The sequence below is a fragment of the Phoca vitulina genome, unplaced genomic scaffold (genome assembly GCF_004348235.1).
Source record: "Phoca vitulina isolate PV1807 unplaced genomic scaffold, GSC_HSeal_1.0 scaffold13, whole genome shotgun sequence".
In the NCBI taxonomy this organism is placed as follows: domain Eukaryota; kingdom Metazoa; phylum Chordata; class Mammalia; order Carnivora; family Phocidae; genus Phoca; species Phoca vitulina.
This window is the reverse complement of record NW_022589716.1, coordinates 44,362,861-44,384,840: the sequence shown is the minus strand read 5'-3', so window position 1 is coordinate 44,384,840 and position 21,980 is coordinate 44,362,861. Positions and strand designations below refer to the sequence as shown.

Here is a 21,980-nt window from a genome sequence, read left to right as displayed (position 1 = left end):
AAAATGAGGAAGCTGGACTCACAGAGTTCAAGGGTTTTGGCTGAGGTCATATAGGGGTCACAGGCAGCTAGCTGTATGAGCTGAGGAAAAGGACAAACTTAGATTGCCCCAAAGCCGGGGGCTAGGAACCATCTGCCCAGGGACCTGTAGTAGCCCTGTGGGGCGCCAGCAGGTCAGGTGGGATGGGGGAGCCCCCCAGGCAAGAAGCAAGGGGGATGGAGAGGCCTGCCCTCTGATCCTGTCACACCGCCTGTCCCTTGGCAGTGTGGTACGCAGACCCCTCAGGCCCTCCCAACGTGCCCAGGGTTGTTGAGCCCATTTTCCAGGTGGGGCACTGAGGCCCAGGCTGGCCGAGGTGGCGGGCTCACAGGCCCTGAGGCTGAAGGCAGCCGCGCGGGACCTGGAACTGAGTTTAGACTGGGCGGGGCACGAGGGGCGCTGGACGGGTGGGGTGCTCGGGGCTCCGCAGCGGACGCGCTGGGCGTCGGTTCGCACAGCTCGGCTTGCAGCGAGAGCCGTCCCCGGCCCGCGGCGAGACCCCGCCCCGGAGGCGGAGGCAGGGGAGGGGGCCCGGGGTGGGCTGGGGCCGCCCCTCCGCGCCTCCGCCCCGCCCCGCGCCGCGCACAGCCGGGGCTCGGGGCTCGCGGCTCTCGACGCGCGACGGCCCGGCGGACTGACGGACAGGCGGCCGGACGTGCGGAGCGCCCCGCGGTGAGTGCGCGCCGACTCCCTTCCCGCGCGGGGTCCCCATCTCCCCTCCCGCGCCGCGCCCCTCCCGGGCCGCCGTCGCCGAGCTCGGCTTGGGGGCCCTCGGACGCCCCGACGGTTCGGCGGCCCCGCGGATGCGCGCCCCGAGCCGCGGGGTGCCCACACCCCCGCCCCGCCGCGGGCTCGCCCCCCCGGCCCAGGTCCCATTGGACGGATGCGGGCACTGAGGCCGGCGACGGGGAGCGGGGGCCCTCGGGGTCCGCAGACAGGTTCCCCCAACCCGCCAGGTCGAGCGCCCCCCACCCCCAGTGCTGCCGCCCCTTCCCTCCGCTGCATCCAGCCGGTCCCCGCCCCCCCCCCAGCCTTGCTCCACTCCTTCTCTACGCCCCCCTCCCCCTCTCGCGCTGCCCCTCAGCTCCCTCCGTCGGGCACCACCCCCACCGTCAAGCTCACATCCTCAGTTCCCCCCTCCCGTCACACTGCCACACACACACTCACACCAGTAGCCGAAAGAAGTTCCTGCACCGTCTGCCGGGGCGCACCCGCCATCCCGTCCCCCCATTCCCCCATCCCCCCAGTTGCAAAGTCCCATGCTCAGGGCACCCCCCCATCTCTCACACACATGCTTGGGCTTCCCACACTCGTCTCCCACACACGTCCCTTTTGCACACACGTGCCTCACCTACAGGCGTGTCCCAGACAGGCACGCCTCTCTCAAACACTTGTGTCTGTGTTGCACGCGTGTGCCTCTCTGACACGCATGCATGTCTGCCACACGTGTGTCTATCACACATGCATCTCTGTCTCACATGTGTCACACACGTGTCTCTCGCATAGCTGGAGTAACAGTGCCCCACACACTGAGTCTTGCACACAGAGTCACATACACCAACCTCAGTCCCGTGCACCCCTGACACTCCACCTCCATGGGCATAGCCCTCCCTGCTATCCTGAGCTTGCTGGGAGCCAGAGGAGGGCTGGGGGGAAGGCTCTGGGCCGAGGCTCTCTTACCCTTAGGACTGGGAGGCTCTGGGAGCACAGGGAGGGGCCTTCAGGGCCGGGCCTGACTCCGCCAACATCCCCACTCCTCACTCCTGCATCCCCTCCCCTTCCCCCACTCTATGTCCCAAGCAGCGGTGTCCTTTCTTTGCCAGATGACCAGCACTGTTACAAGGTGAGTGCACTTGGACTGGTCCAAAGCTGGTGTGAGCCAGCAGGTGTCACTATGACAGGCCAGAAAAAGAAAAAAAAAAAAAAAGATTTGGGTACTGGTCATCCCGTAGAGCCCCTTGAATAAGGGGACTGGTTTAGGCCCCTCCCAGAGCAAGCCCCTAAGAGCTCGCCTGGCTAGTGTTTGTAGCTGAATGGCTGGGGCTCTGAGCATCACCTTCCTCACATGCAAATGAGGGTGAAAATCCCCACCAGGAGGAGGGAGGGACCTGTAACAGTTGCTCCCTCAACTTCCGCCCTCCCTGCCTGTATCCAGAGCTGTGAGGTGGGGGAAGTGGGCAGGGGATGGGTGAAATCAAAGAATCTGACTCTGGCTGTGCAAACCTACCAGCCCCGGCTTTGACTGGCTCTGTGTGTTTTGCTTGGCTCTTACCATGTTGTTGTTATTTTTAAATATTTAATTAGCTGCTGGCATTTGCAAATCGGCAGGTTTCACATAAAAGTCCAGATTTCCATCTTTTACCTGCAAAATCACAAAGTCTGGCAGCTCAGGGTCCACATTCCCCCTGTGGTGCCCACTGGCTAGTGCTGCCTGCCTGCTGCCCCTGGGGGATGGGACAGGAGCACCATTTGGCCATAGTCCCCACCAGGGACTCAGCTCCTACCTGGCCTGCATAAGCCTCTGTGTTCGCTGTGCCTGCTGTTTTTGCTGCATTGCCCACCCCGAAGGGGCCTGGGCTAGTCCCCTCACCCATGACTGGGAAAGACTTGAGTGAGCCTCGTACCTCTTCGGAGCACTTGAGGGGCATGCCAGGGGCCTGGACCACAAGGCATCTCTGTGATGATGGAAGGTGCTTTCTGCTGGGCTGTGGGGGACAGTGGCCTGGGAGCCCCATGGGAGGAAGGCAGTGATCTCAGAGCTAGGCCTTGACCATCACATTTCTTCCCAGATCCCGTCAATGATTCTGCAAGATCACATTCTTACCTTATTTGACAGATGGGGAGACTGAGGCTCAGAAAGAGTTTTCTAGCAAGCAAATGGTAGAGCTGAAATTTCAACCCAGATTTTTCTGACTCTAAAGCCAAGCTCCTTGCCCCCCCGCCCAATGAATCCACGAGAGAAGGGACTTGGTCTCATCAGCCCTGGGCAAATTCCCTGAGCCAGGTCCACGCCTGACATACAGTGGGTACTTAATAAATGCTTGTGGAATGACCAGGGAAGTGAAGCTGCATTCTCTGCAGGGGTCAGGGTAGAGCTAAATTCAGGACCTAAAGTGAAGAAGATTTTGTGCAGCCTAAATGACCACCCAGGTTCCTTTTTTTAATTTAATTTAATTTATTTATTTTTATTTATTTTTAAAAGATTTTATTTATTTATTTGACAGAGAGAGACACAGCGAGAGAGGGAACACAAGCAGGGGGAGTGGGAGAGGGAGAAGCAGGCTTCCCGCTGAGCAGGGAGCCCGATGCGGGGCTCGATCCCAGGACCCTGGGATCATGATGTGAGCCGAAGGGAGATGCTTAACGACTGAGCCACCCAGGTGCCCCTAGGATTTTATTTATTTTTAAGTAATCTCTACACTCAACATGGGGGCTCGAACTCACAACCCTGAGATCAGGAGTTGCACGCTCCACCAGCTGAGCCAGCCATTAAAAGGTACCCCTAGGTTCCTTTTCATCAACCTGAAAGCTCAGCACAGTTTCCTCCTCTAGTCTTGACAGTCATATTCACTGTGACCCCGTGACCACCAGGGTAAAGACTGCTGAGTCTCGAGTCTATCTGGCCTCAGGAGCATCACAGTGTGCCTTGTTGGATATCAGGCTTCATGTTGGCCTTGAATTTGGGGGCTCTGGGTGTGAGGATTTTCCCCATAAGCCCCTGGTCAGCCTTGGTGGCGAAGATGCCTTACAAGGAGGGACTCAAGTGGAGAACAGTCTCCCAGCTCCCATTCCCTTTGGGTGGCCTCTCCATGGGTGGCACGGGGTGGGGCAGTTGCTGCATTATTTTAAGTCCCAGCTTCTGTGACTCTGCTCTCTCTCGTGAGCACACTTATGTAGCTAATGTAAGTGAAGTACCCCCCGGGATGTGCAGCCTCCTGGAAGTTTGTTGACTGACTGAATGAGGGCCCAGCCCTTCCAGAGTGATGGGGGATGGTGGGCAGCCCTGACCTCTTCCTCGTGCTTCCTGGGGTTTTTCTTTCCTGCTGGGGAGGAAGGTGCTGGGCTGTGCAAGGTGGTGCAGAGGGCCTGTCCATCCCTTCTCTGGGCCTTAGTCTTCCCTTCTGTAAAGTGGATACTGTGTTCTTGAGCTTTCCAGGGCTCATGGTCCTGAAGTGAGGAGGGGAGGATGGAATCCTGGGGGCTGCTGTCCGGAGGCAGTGGGTATAGCCCCATTCCCCCGCTTCCTGAGCTCTGAGGGGCCTCCCCCAGCTGAAGGCCTTGGCCTGGGGTGCAGTTCCAGCTCGCGACAGGATTCTGAGTGCTGTGTTCCCACAGTCCCATGAGCTCTGTGAGGGCTGGCAGGAATAATTCTATCAGGCGGGAGCTGCTGCAGGAGCTTGGCTCTCCTGGGCTGAGTGTGGGAATCACATCCTAGGTGAGGCACCGTCCAGGAAAGGACTCAGGGTGGGCAACGCAGACACTGTCTTTGCTCCCATGCAGTCTATATTCTGGTTAGAGGGGTGAGGTGGGGTGATTCAGGTGACAAAGAAATGAATTGCGTTTATTTCAGATGCTGTAAAGGAGTTTAAGTCAGCAAGACAACCAAATCCAGGGTGGCAGAGAGGGTCCTTTGAGGAGGGGATTTCTGAGCTGAGACCAGAGTGGTGAGGGAGAATGCCAAGCAGGGGGCACAGCTAGTGCAAAGGGCCTGAGGTGGGACCCTGCTTGGTGTGTGTGAGGAATGGAAAAGGAGGAAGCTGGAGTGAGTCAGGGAGGGGAGAGAGGGTCCCGAGGAAGTGGAGGGGCAGCGCAGAGAGTTTGAAAGCTACTGAAAAGTTTTGATGGAAGGAGCAAGGAGATCAGATTTCTGTTTTAAGACACCCTCTCGAGTAAGATCAGGAGGCTTGTGCCAGGCCCCATGCTGGGGTGCTGTTCTCACCCTTGAGAAGCTACAGGCAGAGGGCGGAGACAGGACTGTGGGCAGACGTTTGAGACCCAGGGTGACAGATGTTGGCATGGCCTCATCGTGGAATATTATGTAGCTGTAAAAAGAGGACGTTCTCTGTGGAAGGGTCTTTCAAGCTCTATGAAGAGAAGAAAACAAGGTGCCGAATGGCTTGTAAACCATGCCACCTTTTGTGTCCAATAAGAAATCCAACTTCCCGTTGGCTTGTGTGAGCATAAACAAGGCCTGGGAGGAAACAGGAGGAACAAGTTTCAGTGCTTACCTGTGGTCACCTGGGGGTGGGCTGGGGTGGGCAGGTGGGGGCCAAGGGTGCAAGGGTGAGGTGACATGTCCCACTCTGTGCCTTTTTCATATTTGCAGCTTTTTGAACCATGTGACTGCATTGCCTGTTCAAAACATTAAATTAAAAAGCAGTTGGGCAGTTGGTGGGTGACTGTTCGTTTGTGAGTTTTAAGTGGAAGTGTTTAAGGATGGTTTTTAAATTCCCTGCTTCACTGACCTTGTTGTTGAACAGACTGACTTCTTCCTGGCATGGTACACTAAAGTTTCCACTGTGATTAAATTAGATGGTAACAAAGTCACTTTTTGCAAAGTTTGGCAAATGGACAAAAGAAAAAACCCACCCTTTCTCTCTCTCCCCATTTCTCTCCCCCTTTTCCTGTGGGTGTATTTCCTTCTGGTGATTTGACTGCCGGCTCTTTCTGGCGTGGGCACCACAGCACTTACAATTCTGTCCTGAGGCTGTTTCCCCAGTCAGCCCTCCCAGCTGGTTGGGAGACTAGCTGCAGGCCCGGAGCCGGGGCCAGTCGGGAGCAGGAAATCCCTGCTTTGGCATCTGATAAGGTTCTGATTCCCAGCTCTGCCACTCGCAGGCTGTGCTCCCATCAGGCCAGTGACTTACCCCTCTGAGCCTCAGTTTCTTTATCTGTAAAATGGGTGTTCTATCTCTGTTAGGGTTAACGGAAGGAGGAAATGAGATCACTCGTTCCTTCATTCAGCAGCTATTTATTGAGCATCTGCTGGGTCCTGGACACTGTTCTGAGTGCTGGGCATAAGACAGTGACCAAGACAACATCCTCTGCCCCCACAGAGCCCGCTTTCTGGCGGGAGACACAGACAGGAGACCTGTGGGTGCTCACTGTGATGTGCTATGCTGGCTGTGGGTGCAATGAAGAGATGGCGAAGCTGGTCCGCGACTGGGAGTTGGGTGGGGATGTTTTAGGTTGAGCACCTAAGTGGAGGTGTCAGTGGAACAGACACCTGGGTGGAGTAGGGCTGTTCAGGCAGGGGTCACGGCAGGTGCAAACGACCTGGAGCAGCTAGAAATCAGGACCCCCATGAGCAAGGAGGGCCATTGGAGGGTGGGCCACATCTGGGGGCCACAGGAGGGCTTTCATTTTTATTCTGGGTGCTATACAGATTCAGTTCAGGGAGGGGCCAGCTCTGATTGAGATTTTCAAGTCCCCCCACACCTGAGCTGCTGGGAGAGAGCCGCTGGGGCCTGGAACTGGGCATTATGAGGCAGAGGGGAGTAGTGGAGTTGTGAACTTCCTCTGGGAGGGTTAGGAACCATGGCTGAGCATTGCTGGGAACAGCCAGGGAGAGGCTTGTGGAGTCAGGGTTCCCGGACAGTGGCTCCCTGGACGTCCATGCCGGGGATGTGTACCCAAGGATTTGGGTGCTCACAGTAGCCTCTGGTGTGGGATGGCCTGTTGTCTCTCCCATGCCAACTTGAGGGCCCCAGGGATGCACATAGGCAGTTCTGACCTGCTTCGGTCAGGGCTGTCCTGAAGGAGAGCAGAGGTCATGATAGCCAGGGAAGAATCTAGCCGAGTCTGGAGGTGGTCAAGGAGGGCTTCCTGGAGGAGGTGATACAGGCACTGTGATATGAAGGTAAAAAGGTGAGGGAGACACAAGAACAGGAGAAAACCCAGTTTCTCTTGGAGAGGTGGTTTGGAGGAGAGGTGGGAAGTAAGCGTATGCTGGTGGACTGAAACCTGACAATGGAGCACCTCAAATCCTGGTCCGTGAACCGGAGATGGGCCATCATGGGGCATTTCTTAGAAGAGGATGAACATGGCCAGAGGGTTAGAGGGTCCCTCTGGGAGTCCCGGCATGAGGGTGGGGCTGGAGGGGCGAGATGATAGGTGGGAGGCTGGTGAGAGTGACAGGGCAGGGACACTGAGGCTCCGAGAGGGGCTTGCCTGCCTGGGGTCACACGACAAGCTCGAAGGAAGAACCGGAGCGGTAGCCAGGTCTGTCCACTCCCAGGTCCTGCTCCGGATGGGCTGCCCCTTGATTACGGGCCCCACTGGCACGCACGCACACACTAATTCCCCTCCGCTGCTCTGGTCCCTTCCCAGGGCCCCTCTCAGGTCAAGCCCTGCGTCATTTTGCACCATTGTCCTCACGTTTATTGGAACTTGGAAGCATTGCAAAAATGCCTCTGTCTTCTCATATATGGAGATTGTTACAAAGAAAGTGCTGGTTTGGGGAAAGGTTATTTCCTTCCTCGAGGGTGGGGAAGCTAGCTTTTCTGGTGGGGGGGATGCTGCATTGTAGGCCAGAGTGACCCCGCCCGGGTCACAGTGTTGGTGAGGAAGTGGTGCCGCCTGCTTGCCCCGGGCTGGGAGACTTGGCCTGGCCAAGAGCGTGGGGGGCAGCGAGCATCATGTTCCAGGGGAGTGGGGTGGCCACCTCTGGCCACTGGAGGCCTTTTTGGCTGCAGGCAGGCCTTGAGCTGCTAGGGCTTCAATCTTTCAATTTCCTCATTGCAACCTGGGGACAGCCCTCCTGGCTCTGCTACTGTTTGATGGCCAGGAATGGCCGGAAATGTGGGAAGAGGGCCTGGCCTGCGGAGTGCCAGTAGGGTGAGGACCCAGCCAGGCCAGGGAAGCCTGGAGGGCGCTGGCACGCCTGCCTGGCCTGAGTCCTGTGAGCCTGGATGATGAGGGCTTTGTGTCCCAGCCTCAGCTTCTCCATTTGTAAAGTGGGCCTGGTGGTAGTGGCCTGCCCGGTAGGGTTGGTGTGCAGACTGCCGGGGAGCCCCAAGCGCAGCTTTTGGCAGCTACACAGTGCTTTGCGAACACATGCTAGCTAGGTTCTTTGAGCGTCATGACCCTGCTCTCCTGTCCTCCTTCTCTGTTCTCTCTCTCATCATTGAGATGCCATCGTCTGTGTAGGGGCCAGATCTTGGCCTTGTGGTCAGGACACACCAGTTCTTTTTTTTTTTAGATTATTTATTTATTTACTTGAGAGAGAGAGCAGAGAGAGAGAGAGAGAGCGCACAAGCAGGGGGAGTGGCAGGCAGAGGGAGAAGCAGGCTCCCCACTGAGCAGGGAGCCTGATGCAGGACCTGATCCCAGGACCCCAGGAACATGACCCGAGCTGAAGGCAGACGCCCAACTGACTGAGTCACCCAGGTGCCCCAGGACACACCAGTTCTTGATAAGTCTCCCAGAGTTCTTCTTTCCTCAGCCTGGGTCTCCCATCCTAGCCCTGAATTCCCAGCTGTGTCTTTGGTCACTAAGTGAGCATTAAGTGATCCAGAAAATTCGGTTCTTCTCCATGAGTCCTCACAACAGGAGCACAACATTAAAAACATTCTGGTAGAGAACTCTCAGGATCCCAGAGAACACCACCCCAGCCCCCAGTGAGTCTGCGGCCTGTTGTCTGAGCCAGAGGGAGCCAGGGAAGAGTTATGAGCAGGAGAGTGCAGCCTGCTGGGGAATGAGTGGGACAGGCAGAGTGGGCAGGACCTCTGTGGATCAGGGCCAGCTCAGGTGGTCTTGACACATACCAGCCCCTCAAAGGCGACCGCACTGTGCCCTCCTTGACACCCAGCACTCACAGGCATGTGCGTGCACACACAAGTACACACACACACACAGACTCAAGGCCACAGCTCTTCCCTTTGGTTTCCATGTCAGCCCCCTGGTCCTCGGGAGCTGAGAGATTAGCCGTCATCATGGTGGTTTGGTGCTGGTTGAGCATCTCAGTGTTCTTTATCTGGTCCCCTGGCATGTCCTCAGAGCAGAATAATTCAAATGTTGTCTGACCATAGGCACCTCAGGGTCTCTGGCTGCTGGTCCCTGATTATGGGGCTGATGAAGGCAGGCCCCATAGGGGGCCTTGTCTCCTTTCTTGGGGAAAAAGCCAGTGGGTATCAGCTTCCTCTTCTGATAAAGTAATGATTAGCGTAACACCATCACATTTTCCGCCAGACCTCCCGACCTCCCGTGCCTTTACGTTATACATAGTATATTTAAAAAAAAAACCCTTCTCTGTTTTACTTGTACTTATTTAAAAGGAGACCTTCTGTCACAGCTGTAGACAAAAATCAGACTTGCTCTAAATCAGCAATACCCATGAAAATAAAGATTAACAACGGCCAAGTGGGGCTTTGAACCCTTGTGACTTCTGTTACCTGGCTCAGCCTTGAGCAATGCGACTTGCCCTCTCTTTGCTACAAAGGTTGGCAAGTGGCAGAGAGATGTGCAAGGCACATCAGTGTTCCACAGAGAGTTCTCTGTGATCCTGAGTGGTGGAAGGAGACTAGGAGGGGGATAATTACTCCCCACGGGCCTCTGTTGCTTTTGCCTTGTTCCTGAGATCTGAGCTCACCCTGCATGGTCCTCTCTAACTCCACGTGGGTAGACCCTTCTGGCTGGTCATCCCACACTTTCCATCTTCTTGGGAACCCCCTTTCCACATTTTTGGGCCCTCACTGGCATGTTTCCTGTTGGCCAGGGCTATAACAGGAGGCTGTAGCCCCTCCAGCAGGGATGTCTGCTCTGAAGCCAAGTCCCTGGTTCTCAGGCCGGGGGTTTGGGGCATTCTCTGAGGCGTCCAGTGGCCTGGGGTCCATGCCAGGGGGTCGTGGGCTGGGGGCTTAGGACCAGGGCTCCAGCGCTGAGGAAAGAAGTTGATGGTACCTGGCGAGGTGAGGCTGGGCCCAGTCACCAGATGACATGGGGAATCTAGGCCTGTCTAGATGGGAAAGTGCCTTTTAAGCTATGAAGTATGATGAGCCGAGATCACTAATGATTCGTCTCATGGGTAATACCAATCACAGTCATGATAATGGCCGGTCGGGCCCTTAATTAGCCACGTGCCCCAGCATGAGGAAAAGTTTGCCCTAGTGCTCCTACTTCCGTCACCCCTCGTAACTTGTTTTCTTGAACTGAATGGCTGACCTTACACCCTGATGAGTGAGAGAGACTCATGTAATGGAGCGCTGGCCACAGAAAGGGTATGGTGATGTCAGTTGCCTGAGCCTGAAATGCCCCGCTGACCCCAAGGCAGGACATGCCTGGGCCAGGTACGCCCCTTGGAATGGCTGTGGTTTCCTGTGTGTGGGGTCGGAGCAGTGACCCCCCCCCCCTTGGCTCCAGACCTCAGGGGTCTCACGGGGATAGTAGGGCCTCAGCATAGGGCATGGTAGCCCACCCATGATGATTTCCCCTGCTCTGGGCTTCAGATGGGGCCTGTCCGAGGGGTGGGTGGTTTCTCCTTCATGTGGGCTTCGCTTGAGGCCACTCAGGAGAAGCAGGGGGCTCCACTGCATCGTCAGGGGAGACTAGGCCCCGCTGGTTCCAGAGAAAGCTACAGCGAGGGTCTCTGATGCCGCCAAGGCTGCCTCACACCTCATCTTTATTTTGTCTCTGCTTTTCTCTGTGAGCGCTGCAATTTTCTCAAAATGACTTAAATGTGCCTGCCCTCAGCTTGGAGGCCTCCTGGCTCGCAGTCTCTTCCCCCAGAGATGCTCTGTATGTTCTTTTAGGTCCAGGTCAGGATCCTGGGGAAGAGCTCTGATTGGCCCAGCGTGGGCCAATGGGCTGTGGCCGGGGGCGGGGTTGTGATAGTGACAGGGCTCTGTGGGCTGTCTCCAGCTGGTCCCTGAAAATGGGCCCTGCGTGAAGCAGGCTAGTGCTGCAGGAGGTGACGCTGCCGGGACTGAATTTACAGACTCCAGAGACCAACATTCTTGGAGTTGAGTCAGCAACCGACACAACACGGTTGCTGCTCTTACTTTCATCACAAGTGTCAGGATTATTTTGATCATAGGTGAAAGAAGGTGTAACTTCAGCAAAAAAGTCACGGAACAAAAAAGTACAGGGTGAAATTTCAGGCTTGGCTGTATCCAGGGGCTCTAGAGATGCCCTTGGGACTGTGTCTTCATTTTCCGTGTCGTGTTATTCTCAGGCGGTGTTCAGGTGGCCCGGCAGCTCTGGCGCACTCCTTGAGCTCAGAAGCTTCAGCGTGGGCCCGTGTGGCAGTCACTGTGGATGGGGGATAGCCATCCTGCGGTCCATGTAGCCTGAGAGAGGGTGGCTCCCCAGAGGAAGATTGGGTTCTCTTGCCAGGAGAAGGAGGTGGAGATCCCCACAGCATCACTGGGTTGCTCTACATCACCGGCCTGCAGTTTCTTCCCTGTTCCTGCGTCACATGGTGGACCCATCCCAAAAGGAATGTGAGGATGTTCCAGGTTGAGTAACAGCGGCTTTTCACGATCTGGGGTAGTCCAGAGTTAGGGAGTTGAGAGAAGGGGTGGGGGCTGTGGGGTCTTGACCTCCAACCCAACCACACTTACCCCAAGTGGCGAGGATGTGGGCAGAGTCTGTTACTCTCTGAGGGTTTGGTCTAACCCTCTTGTTTTTACATCCTTCTTGCCTGCGAACCCTGTGCAGATTCAGGGACTCCGTGTACAGAGTGCAGGGAGGTCAAGAGAGGCAGCTGTGAACTCTGAGGAAAGTTTCTCAGAGGAGGGGATATTGAGCTGGGCCTTTAGGGATGAATAGGAGTTTGCTAAGGGGAAGAGGGATGGGCCTGGCAGAAGGAATCAAGGAATGGGCGGAGTTGAGGAGTTGTGAAAGAGTTAGAGTAGCTGGGGACAGTAATTTTTTAAAATGTTGAACATGTATTGAGTGCTCATTGTTTGCCAGACACAATGCTAGGGTCTCTACATCATCTCCTTGAGTCCCCCCTGGGTATTGCAGGGAGGCTGCTTTGACTGGGCCCCTGTGCAAATGGAACATGCCTTCTCAGACTGTCTCATGCTGGAGTGGCCCAGCAGCCCGGGGAGTCCAGAGCTTGGTCCTGCTTGCTGTTTGTCTCTGCTCCGGCAGGGGCGGCTCATGGCCTGGGAGGGCCCCCGACGGTGATACCTCAGCCTAGGCCAGACCCCGCTGCTTGCTGCACACTGGCCGCCCACCTGGCAGCCCCCAAGAGATTCCTAAATTTCAGGGCCTTACAAATGAATAGGGGCACTGGCACGGCAAAGGCCCGAGGGAGTGGCAGCGTTTCGCTGGCTGGCGCCTCCTTCCGGATGCTGCTGTGGCTAAGGGAGCCCGGGCCTGCTGCGGGCCAGCCCTGCCTGCTCGTCTTCCTCACCTCCACCTCCTGTCTGTCCCTGTCTTGTCTGTTTGTCTGCTTGGCTTTTGGTCTCTGATTCTCTCTGTCGGCTTTTCTGTCTCATCTCTTTCTGCCTGTCCCTTTCCACTCCACCTTTGGCCCTTGTGGAGCCGTGAGGCTAAAAGGTGACACGTGAGAAAATGCTCCTGTGCACCTGTGGGCATGGGGCCCCCAGCTTAGGTGGTGACCTGCCAGGTGACCTCGGGCAAGCTTTTGCCAATCTCGAAAGCCCTTCTGGGATGAGTGTTGGTGACACTTACATTTATATTCATCTGATGTCCTGTGTCAGGCCTTGCTGGGGCCATGCACACTAATTAATTCATCCACCACCCACCCAAAGCATTTTGAATGCCTGCTGCGGCCCAGACCCCAGGTGAAGGCCGAGCAGGAGGGCAGGGTCTCTGCCTCAGAACCACAGTGCAGCTGGGGAGACAAGCAGGCGGACACGTCAGCATAAGATGTCAGCTCTTAAGTGTGGGGAAGGACCGTGCCAGTCCCGGCCCCTGATGAGCATCCTATCTGACTAGGCAGGGGATGGGATCTTGGAAATGTGGGTGATGGCAGAATGAGCCAGGGCACTGACTGTGCCCCGAGTGTGGTGATGTCCCAGGGCTGTCTACGCAGGCTGGGGAAGTGGTGCAGGACTGGATGGGCTCTGTTGGAGCTCTGAGCAAGGTGGGGCCAGGGACATGGCAGGAAGCAGGGGGCCAGTCATGGGGGCATTGGGGAGAAAGCGTGTTCAGGGCAGAGGGGAAGGAATGCAGGTAGAGAGAGGGGAATGGTCAGGAGGCTTGGAGAGCAGTGACCCACTGGCTGGGCCTGGAGGAGGGGTGGGATCCACCAGGGGAGGATGGCCCAGCATGTGTGTGTGTGCATGCACGCATGTTCACACTTTCTCACACATAATCGTACACACTTAAATTTGCACACCCACCCACTCCACAACCACTCACATATACATGGATGTGTTCACTCTCCCTCAAGTGAGTGTGCACACAGTCGCACACATACACCCCAACTCCCGTTCCCATGAACCCTTTCTCACCCTCATGTCTATGCATCTCTCATGGAAGGGGCTCTTGGTCTTTAGGCTTCGCTTGAAAGCACCTTTTCTATCAAAAGAAGGAAAAAAGCAAGAGAATGCCTGCTTGAGCCCGGAGATTGGGTGAGAGCCGGGTCCAGAACCCTCTCAGGGAACTCCTGGCACCTCCCTGGAGCAGCTCAGTCTCTGCTGGGTTTCTCAGCACAGATGGAACCCCGGACTCAACTCCAGGGCTGGAGAAGGTGTGATTAGGGCCTCACCAAGGTTTGGGAGGCTCTGGAGGAGGGGTGGACCCCAGAGTTTATCTTCCACTGGCCTGCCGTGAAGCCGAAAATCCTACCTCCCAGGCATTACATTCCCCCAAGGCTAGTTTATTTTCTGGGAGGGGAGATGGGCGAATCCATTTCCATAGGAACCTGGCAGGGAGTCCTCTTTACCTGGAGGAGCTGAATTTTCTCCGAGCTTTTAATCACAGAACATCAAATTTTATTGAATGCTTTTTTCCAACATCTAGTAAGATGACCCTGGCAAATTTTTCTTTTGGTGAATTGCATTGATTTTTTTAGTATTGAACTACCCTTGCATTCCTGAGGTAATGCTGTTTGGGCACAATATATTATTATCCCCATAATAGGTGGCGGGATTCAATTTTCTGGTATTTTATTTAGGACTTGGCAGCTAGATTCATAAGTGAAACTGGCCTATCCTTCTCTCTGCTTATAGTATCCCTGTCTGCTTTTGGTATCAGGATTTTCCTCACCTTACAAAATGAGAGGAGGCTGCCCCTTTTCTTTTTCTAGGCCCTGGAACAATTTTTTTTTTTTTTAATAGGATGGAAATCATTGTCAGCTCTGACTGTACCATGTCTTGGGCTAGCCTCTGCAGATAATTCTTTATCTCATCCCACAGCACCTTGTGAGGAGAACATGATGCTTCTCATTTAACAGATGGGGAAAATGAGGCTCAGAGAGCCAGTCTCTGGTCTGTGGTCAAATAGTGGGTGTCAGCTTAGCTGGGCTTTGAATGTAGGCCAGTGTGACTCTAGGGCCATGCTTCCAAGCTATTCAACATGGCCAAGAATTATCTGAGATGCTGGCCTATAGGAGAGCCTTCAACCTTATTCTAGGGTTTTCCAGGGGGTCTAGGAAGAGCCCTGATTGAGCATCAAGAGAACTTTCCTAGCTCTACCTGCCCATCTGCTACCCACCTACCTGTGTACCCACCTGCCATGCATGCATCCATTTGTCCATTGATCCATTGCCTGCCTAGTCATTGAGCTGTCCGTCAGCCATTCATTCCTATACTGATATACCCACCCATTAACCCACCTTCCCATTCATCCATCCTCTACCTCTTCACCCATCTGTTCACTGGTCTGCGCATCCATCAGACATTTATCCACATGCTGGTTACTCATTTATCCACGGACCCACTTTGCCATCCATCTATCCTCTCTCTGCCATCTATTCACCCACCCATTTATCTATGATTTGTTCACCATCTGTCTATTACCCCATCCATATCTTCATCAATTATCCATCTATATACAAGTTCACTTACTCATTCACTAATCCACCTTCTCATCCATCCATCTTCCACCTGCTACCTGCTCATCAACCACCGAATCCATCCATCCATCCATCCATCCATCCATCCATCCATCTATTCATCCATCCATCCACTTGTCCATCCACCTACCCTTGGAGCTTAGCCTTAAAGTAGGAGCTGGGATTTGGGTCTTCAGAGATTCAGAAGGGAGGACACTCTGGTTTGGGAGAGCGATATGAGCAAAGATGAGGGGTTGGGAGTCTTCCAGTTTATCAGGAATTGGGTGAATGGAAGGCAGCAGAGGGAACTGGAAGATAGGTGGGGGCTAGGTGGTGATGGACTTTGAATGTCACTCTTAGGAGTTTTCACTATGTACCTGAGCTAGGGGTCTTCAATCAGGGTAGGTGAGTGAGCTCCAGCGAGTCTGTGAGACCCCTAAAATGATACACAACAGTTTTTGGTGTATGCCCATATCTCTGTTAAGACTCTCAATTGCAAGTGATAGAAAACCTGGTCCAGGTTAGCTTAACACACTGTGGGTTCATGTCATTGCAAAATTCAGTTTTTCAATTCGGCGTGGCTGGATCCAAGGGCTCAGCAGCTATCGCTGTGTTTCTGTTTTTTCCACCTCGTGGGCTTTTCTTGTTTTTGAGTTGGCTCCAGCCTCAGACGGTCTCCACCTGAGAACAAGATGGCTTCAGGGATTCTTGACATGAAATCACTTCATGTCTAATACAGTGGGAAAGAGAGAGGCCATTTGCCCCAAATCTCACCTGAATTGGGTTTCTTGAGCTCACGTTAGCCTGGTGTCCAAGTCTGAATTTGGCATTGTTGTGACAGGAATAGGAAACACTGATGGTGGGGGAATGGTGGGGTGGTGTGGACCCCAGAATGAAGCCCCCAGGCTGCTCTTGGAAGGCGAGTAAATATGTAATGGGATGGTCAGAAACCACCCCATGTCCACTACCAGGCTTTGTTCGAATTTTCACTTTTCTGGTAGAGGGGGGTGTAGTACCCATAACTTTTTCTGGATTCTCAATGATAGGGAACCATTCAGGATTTTGAGCAGGGGTGAGAGGAGATCAGCCGAAAACCCTCCTGCGGGTGGGACCAGGGCAGGCTGGATGGAAGATGCCTGGCTTTCTCACAGAAAGAGGGAGAGGTCAAGGGTGTGACGCCCCCCATCCGCCCATCCGCCCATCTGTCTGGGGCCGGGTGGAGGGCGCTGGACGCCAGGTGGGGAGAGCAGTGAGCTCAGCATGGCTGTGGGCAGGCCCATTTCTCATTGCTCCTCCCTGGGAGCATTTCCTCTTTCCAGAGTTGTGACTTGTAGGGAAGGAAAAGAGCAGCTCCCTCCTGGTGCCAAAAGCAACATTTTCTTTTTCTCAAAGGTTGATTATAAGTCATGCACATTCATCTTTGTAATTTTTCACCTGCTTATGCTGGTAATGAGATTAGTGATTATATACACAGGGTCAGCTCTCACCCAGGCTTTAAGGAGCTTTTTATTCATTTCATTTTTTATTTTTTTCTTTTTAGGGAGGAGAGGGCAGGGAGGGGAAAATACCCTGGCTGTTCTACTTGAAGGATGATTTTTCACAGTGTTTTCATGAGCTCACCCCTTTGGCGGTCCCCAGGGGCCAGTGAGCCTGTGAGTCTCCCAGCCCCTCTCTGTGTCCCACCTGGGGCCCCCGATGCTTGTCAGCACTTTGTACCCAGAGTTGGCTCAGAGACCCGGTGTCCCCCAGCACTCTGGACCCAGCCCCTCCCCTCTCCTCGGGGGTCTCAGGCCACCCACCTGTGCCTTCAGCACTGCCCGGTTTTCCCAGTGCAGGGACAAAGACCCCACCTCCCCAACACGCCCCTGGCCCTTTTTATTCATTTACCCTTTACCGTTCTCCTCATGGCCAGCCTTGTCTTCTTGCCAACCATATCAGCGATTATAAAGACTTTTGCCTACAAGGAAATGAAGGGAAATAAGACTTTAAAGACGGAAGCCAAATGTGATCACTTTCTTTCGGTAATTTGTGACTATTTTTCACATCCCTCCCCTCCTTCCCATTTCTTCTGCCAACACCCTTTCTTGCTCTTGTTTTCTTTTCCTGGACTGCTATAAGTGGCTCTTTTTTTCTTTTCTTTTAAAAAATCTCTTTTATTGTGAAAAAGCACACATAAAAGAAAGTACATAAAAGCATACCCTCGAGTGACCACTACCTGGGGGATTCAGGAGGACAGTGCCCATACCCAGGAGCTCCTGTGGTCCTTCCCTGTGCCCCTCCCCCCACCACGTACCCATCACCAGACTTCTATGGTGGCCATTCTAGTTTGGCTTTTTAGTTCTGTCTCCCATTTTTGTGTTCCCTATATGATGTTGTTTAGGTTTTACCTGGTTTCAGACTTTATAGACTGGAATCTTCCTTGGACTCCTTGAAAAGGATGTCTGTAGTTCCTTCTTTTTTCTTTTCTTCTTCTTTTTGGAGAGGGGGTGGGGGAGAGAGCGTGAATGGGGGGGCAGAGGGAGAGGAAGAGAGAGAATCTCAAACAGGTGACCTGGGGCCCGATCCCATGACCCTGAGATTGTGACCTGAGCCGAAATCAAGAATCGGATGCTCAACCAACTGAGCCACCCAGGGCCCCCTGTAGTTCCTTCTTGAATTCCCAGTGTGCTGGACCTAGTGGTGGCCCCCATCACCCTGTTGAAACAGTGTCTGTTAAACGTACTGGATGCTTTGCCGAGTTCTCTGGGGCACTGCACATGGGGGAGTGATGGACCTCCTCTTTGGAGCTTCTTTCTTTCCTTGATTTTCACATCTCTACTTCTATCTTTTCTCCTCTTGCTGCTCACCTCATCATATCCTGCTCTCTTCTCTGTTTCCTGCATACCAGCCACAATGTGTCTAGCTGGTTCCTGCCTCAGGGCCTTGCACGTGCTCTTATCACTGCCCGGATGCCACTCCCCAGATCTTTGCATGGCCACCACATTTTTGCCAGGCAAGTCTCAGCTGGAATGTCACCTCTTACATATGGTTGCTCTGACCATTCACCTTTTTTTTTTTTAAGATTTATTGATTTATTTTAGAGAGAGAGAATGAGCATGAGCGGGTAGGGGGCAGAGGGAGAGGGAGAGAGAATCTCAAACAGACTTGTACTGAGCACGGAGCCCGATGGGGGCTTGATCCCAGGACCCTGAGATTATGTCCTGAGCTGAAACCAAGAGTCAGATGCTTAAGCGACAGCACCACCAAGGTGCCCCTGCTCTGACCACTCTTGCCGGAGAAGTACACCAGTCCCCATTCTTCACAATGCCCGTATTATCTTCTTATTCATTTGTTCCCTGTTTCTTCCCTCCGCCAATATTGGTCCCATTGCCCCTTTGTTGGTTTGGTTCACTGCCTCATCCCAGTACCTATAATAGAGGGTGACAGGTAGCAGGTGTGTGATGAATATCTACAAGCTAAAGGACTCTGGCTGTATTCCCTTAGCTAGACAGACCTGGGTTCAAATCCCCATGCCACCTTTTACTGGTGATATGACCTTGGGCAGATCATTGACTCTGTCTGGGCCTGAGTTTCCCTATCTGCAGAGCATGGTTAATAAAATAAACCTTGGGGTGTCTGGGTGGCTCAGTTGGTTAAGTGTCTGCCTTCAGCTCAGGTCATGATCTCAGGGTCCTGGGATCGAGCCCCACATTAGGCTCCCTGCTCGGTGGGGAGTCTGCTTCCCCCATCTCCCTCTGCTGCTCACCCGTGCTTTTGTCCTCTCTCTCTCTCTCAAATAAATAAATAAAATCTTTAAAAAAAAATAAACCTTCTTGGAAAGCCTGGGTCCAGTGTTTGTCATTGTGTTGGCACTGAGGAAGTGATAGTTGAGTATGAACCTAACCAACAGCTAAAATCCCTGCTAACATTTTGTGCCAAGAACAAGTTTATTTTTCCCAATGAACTAGATGACTTCCTCTGATCAGACAAGGAGCACTAGGTCATCCTCTAATTTCCCTCTGGCTTTGGCTGCCAGGAAGCTTACTATCAAGGGGAGGTGTCGGGGGCAGCCCTTGTTTCCTGTGGGGCCTGCAGTGCGGTTCCTTCTTTCCTCTCCTCTCTGTGCTCTTCCATTATTCACTTCTGGCTCCACAGTGCATGTGTTTTTACTTTTTATTGTAGTAAAATACACATAATAGAAAATTGACCATCTTGGCCACTTTTAAGTGTGCAGTTTGGTGGCATTAAGCACATTCATACTGTGGTGCAACCATCCCTACCATCCATCTCCATGATTTTTTCATCTTCCCAGACTGACACTCTGTCCCCATGAAACAGCTGCCCACCTCCCCTAACTCCAGCCCCTAGCACCCACCATCCTACTTTCTGTCTCTATCGACTTGATGACTGTAGGGACCCAGATAAGTGGGATCTATAGGATTTGTCCTGTGGCACCTGCTTCATTTCACATTGTCTGCAGTGGTCGCCCATGCTGTAGTCTGTGTCAGAACTTCCTTCCTTTTTAAGGCTGAATAATATTCCAGTGTAGGTATAGACCATATTTTGTTTATCTACTCACCTGTTGATGGACACCTGGGTTGCTTCTGCCTTTTGGCTATTCTGAATAATGCTGCAATGAGCATGGGTGTGCAAACACTATTTTTAGTAAATACTTTCTTACCTTTCTGTGCCTGGGGTGATCTCAGACTAAATTATAAATTAAGGGTAGGTTTGGGGACACTCCCTAGGACTATACTGTTTTATCTGCTTCTGCCCTGTGTGTGTGGGGGTGTGTGTGTGCATGTGGGTGAGAGATACTGTGGTCACTGCTGGTGCCCCATCTGGTCCCCCTCATCCCCCAGATGCTCCAGGTGTTCCTGCTAATGGCTCCCACCTGCGTCCTTCTGCAGAGGCTTACCCTTGGCCAATAGCCATTGCCTCCCACTACATGCCTGGGAGGTAATCCTTCCCTCTTCACCCCACTGTGGCCCTTGGCCAGTGACTGACTGAGGTCCCTGAGTGGGACAAGTCCCGGGGTGCCAGTCACACTCCTCAGCTAGTGCTAGACTCTAGCCAATGCCCCATCTTTGCCCAGTTTTGTCCCCCAGTAAGTCATATGTACGAGAACCCATGTCAGGCTCTGCCTCTGGGGGTCACCATCTAAGACAGTGTGTAATCCCTGTATTCCCTCCGCGTTGTGTATCTTGTATGACTGTGGGATGTGGTTGGAATCTGATAGGAGTGATACACTGTGACCTGCTAGGCCACCTGGGTGGCAGCAGGCACCTTGCAAGGGGGCAAAATTCCCACGGTCTGCCACTTAGAGAAGAGATGGGTCCTAACCCAGGAGACCAGGACATTCAGGAGGAGACCCTGGGCAGGAGGGGGCAGGAACTCCCACCTCCTCTGGGCCTCCCAACTTTGGGCATGGATAAGAAGCCCAAGGCCTAAGGGGGTCCAAGGGGACAGTGACCCAGGGAACCCACTGATGCAAATGGGGAGTGAGTATGGACTTGCCGTGGACCAGAAGAGCCCTGTTCTCAGGCCCTACCCTCTGGTTTTCCTGGAGAAGTTGGGGGGTCTAGCTTCAGTGCAAAGTGTTCAGATTTTAAATGTTATACCACTAAATTAATGATAAATTAATGGCATTGAAATGTTAGAACATCAGCAACTAATTTCAAGAGCACACGTGGGCCCCCAGATGTGTCCTGTGAGCAGTTGGCTGGTTTGTGACCACCCTCTGGTTGGACTTGGGGGCAGAGGGCAGCTGTTTGGGGCGGGCTTCTGGGAGGAGCAGGACCAGGTGGCCTGATGACTCACTTGTTTGTAACTGGTGTGTCTACAAGGGCCTTGTATGTTTATTTCTCTTCTGTCATCCCCCACTGCTTGAAAGTCCCAGTGTTTTGATATAGCTGTCTCTTGTTTAAAAGAGAGATCCCCTGCAAATATTTAGAAGGTGTTGGAGCCATACCAGCACCAACCTGAGCTTTTTTTCTTGTCTGGGGTTGCCGGTAAAAATGTGGGATGCCCAGTTAAATTGGAATTCCGGATACACTATGAATAAGTATGTCTCCAGTATTGTGCAGGACATACTTATGCTAAACATTTGCACATTGCTTATCTGAAGTTCCCCCACAACTGCTTGTCTTGTATTTTTATTTGCTAGCTTTGGCAAGCCTGTTCTTGTCAGGATCAGAAAGATCAGAAGACCGGGGAAGGGAAGCATTTCCTTATCTTGTGATTTGATGCTACATGAAGCCAGCCCCCACTTTTGATAACAGCACCGGCGATGAATCAGTGTCTCCCAGGGCCATGTGGGGGGTACGGCATGGCTTTGCCAGCCCAGAGAGTGCTCATCTGGCCCTGCTATGGATGGGAGCTGTGGGAAACGGTGCCAACTTGCTGCAGAGATACATGTTTCGGTTTTGGGGCGGCAGTCCTGAGGGCAGCAGAGAGAGGAGCTTGCAGCCAGAGTGAGGGAGGGTCATTGAGGTTCGAGCAGCACCCCAAGGCACCTCTGACTCTGCTCAGAGATCTCCCTCCCTGACTCTGCCCACCCCCCACACCCTGGGGTGGGGGGCGAGGAGGAGAGTAGACATGTCTCCACACAGTGCGCTCAGCCACCTGTCTCAGGGGATGCTCCCTGGGAAGAGACCCTTCCTGAGTGCACACCCACCCCACCCATGAGAACCTGACCCTGGGCTACCACAGAATCCCCGCTGCCCCCACCCACAGCAGGTGTCCCATCAACAAAGACCAAAGCTATTAGCAGCCTGGACCGTGACCTCAGCCGGCCCGCTGGTCCTGCCTGGAGCCGCCTCCAGGATCTCTAGTTCTGGGAGTCAAAGACTCACCCCACTGAGCTGGACGCTCTCCCAGCTGTGAGTGTCAGTGGCTCCCTGACCTTCGGTCCCACCTCCACACCGATGGTGGCTGTTCATTGTAGGGAGTGGCAGACTGAAACCCAGAAGACCAGAAGGGACACCAGACACCC

General features: G+C 53.7%; 1 protein-coding gene across 1 annotated transcript in view; it reads left to right on the top strand.

Moving 5' to 3' along the window:
- Positions 1–623: 623 nt before the first annotated feature.
- FBLN2 (fibulin 2) overlaps positions 624–21,980 on the top strand; it is an 85,522-nt gene continuing 64,165 nt past the window's right edge. Inside the window, exon 1 of the mRNA XM_032412009.1 lies at positions 624–711. The gene's annotated coding sequence lies outside the window, so the exon portion shown is untranslated. The remainder of the gene's footprint in view (positions 712–21,980) is intronic.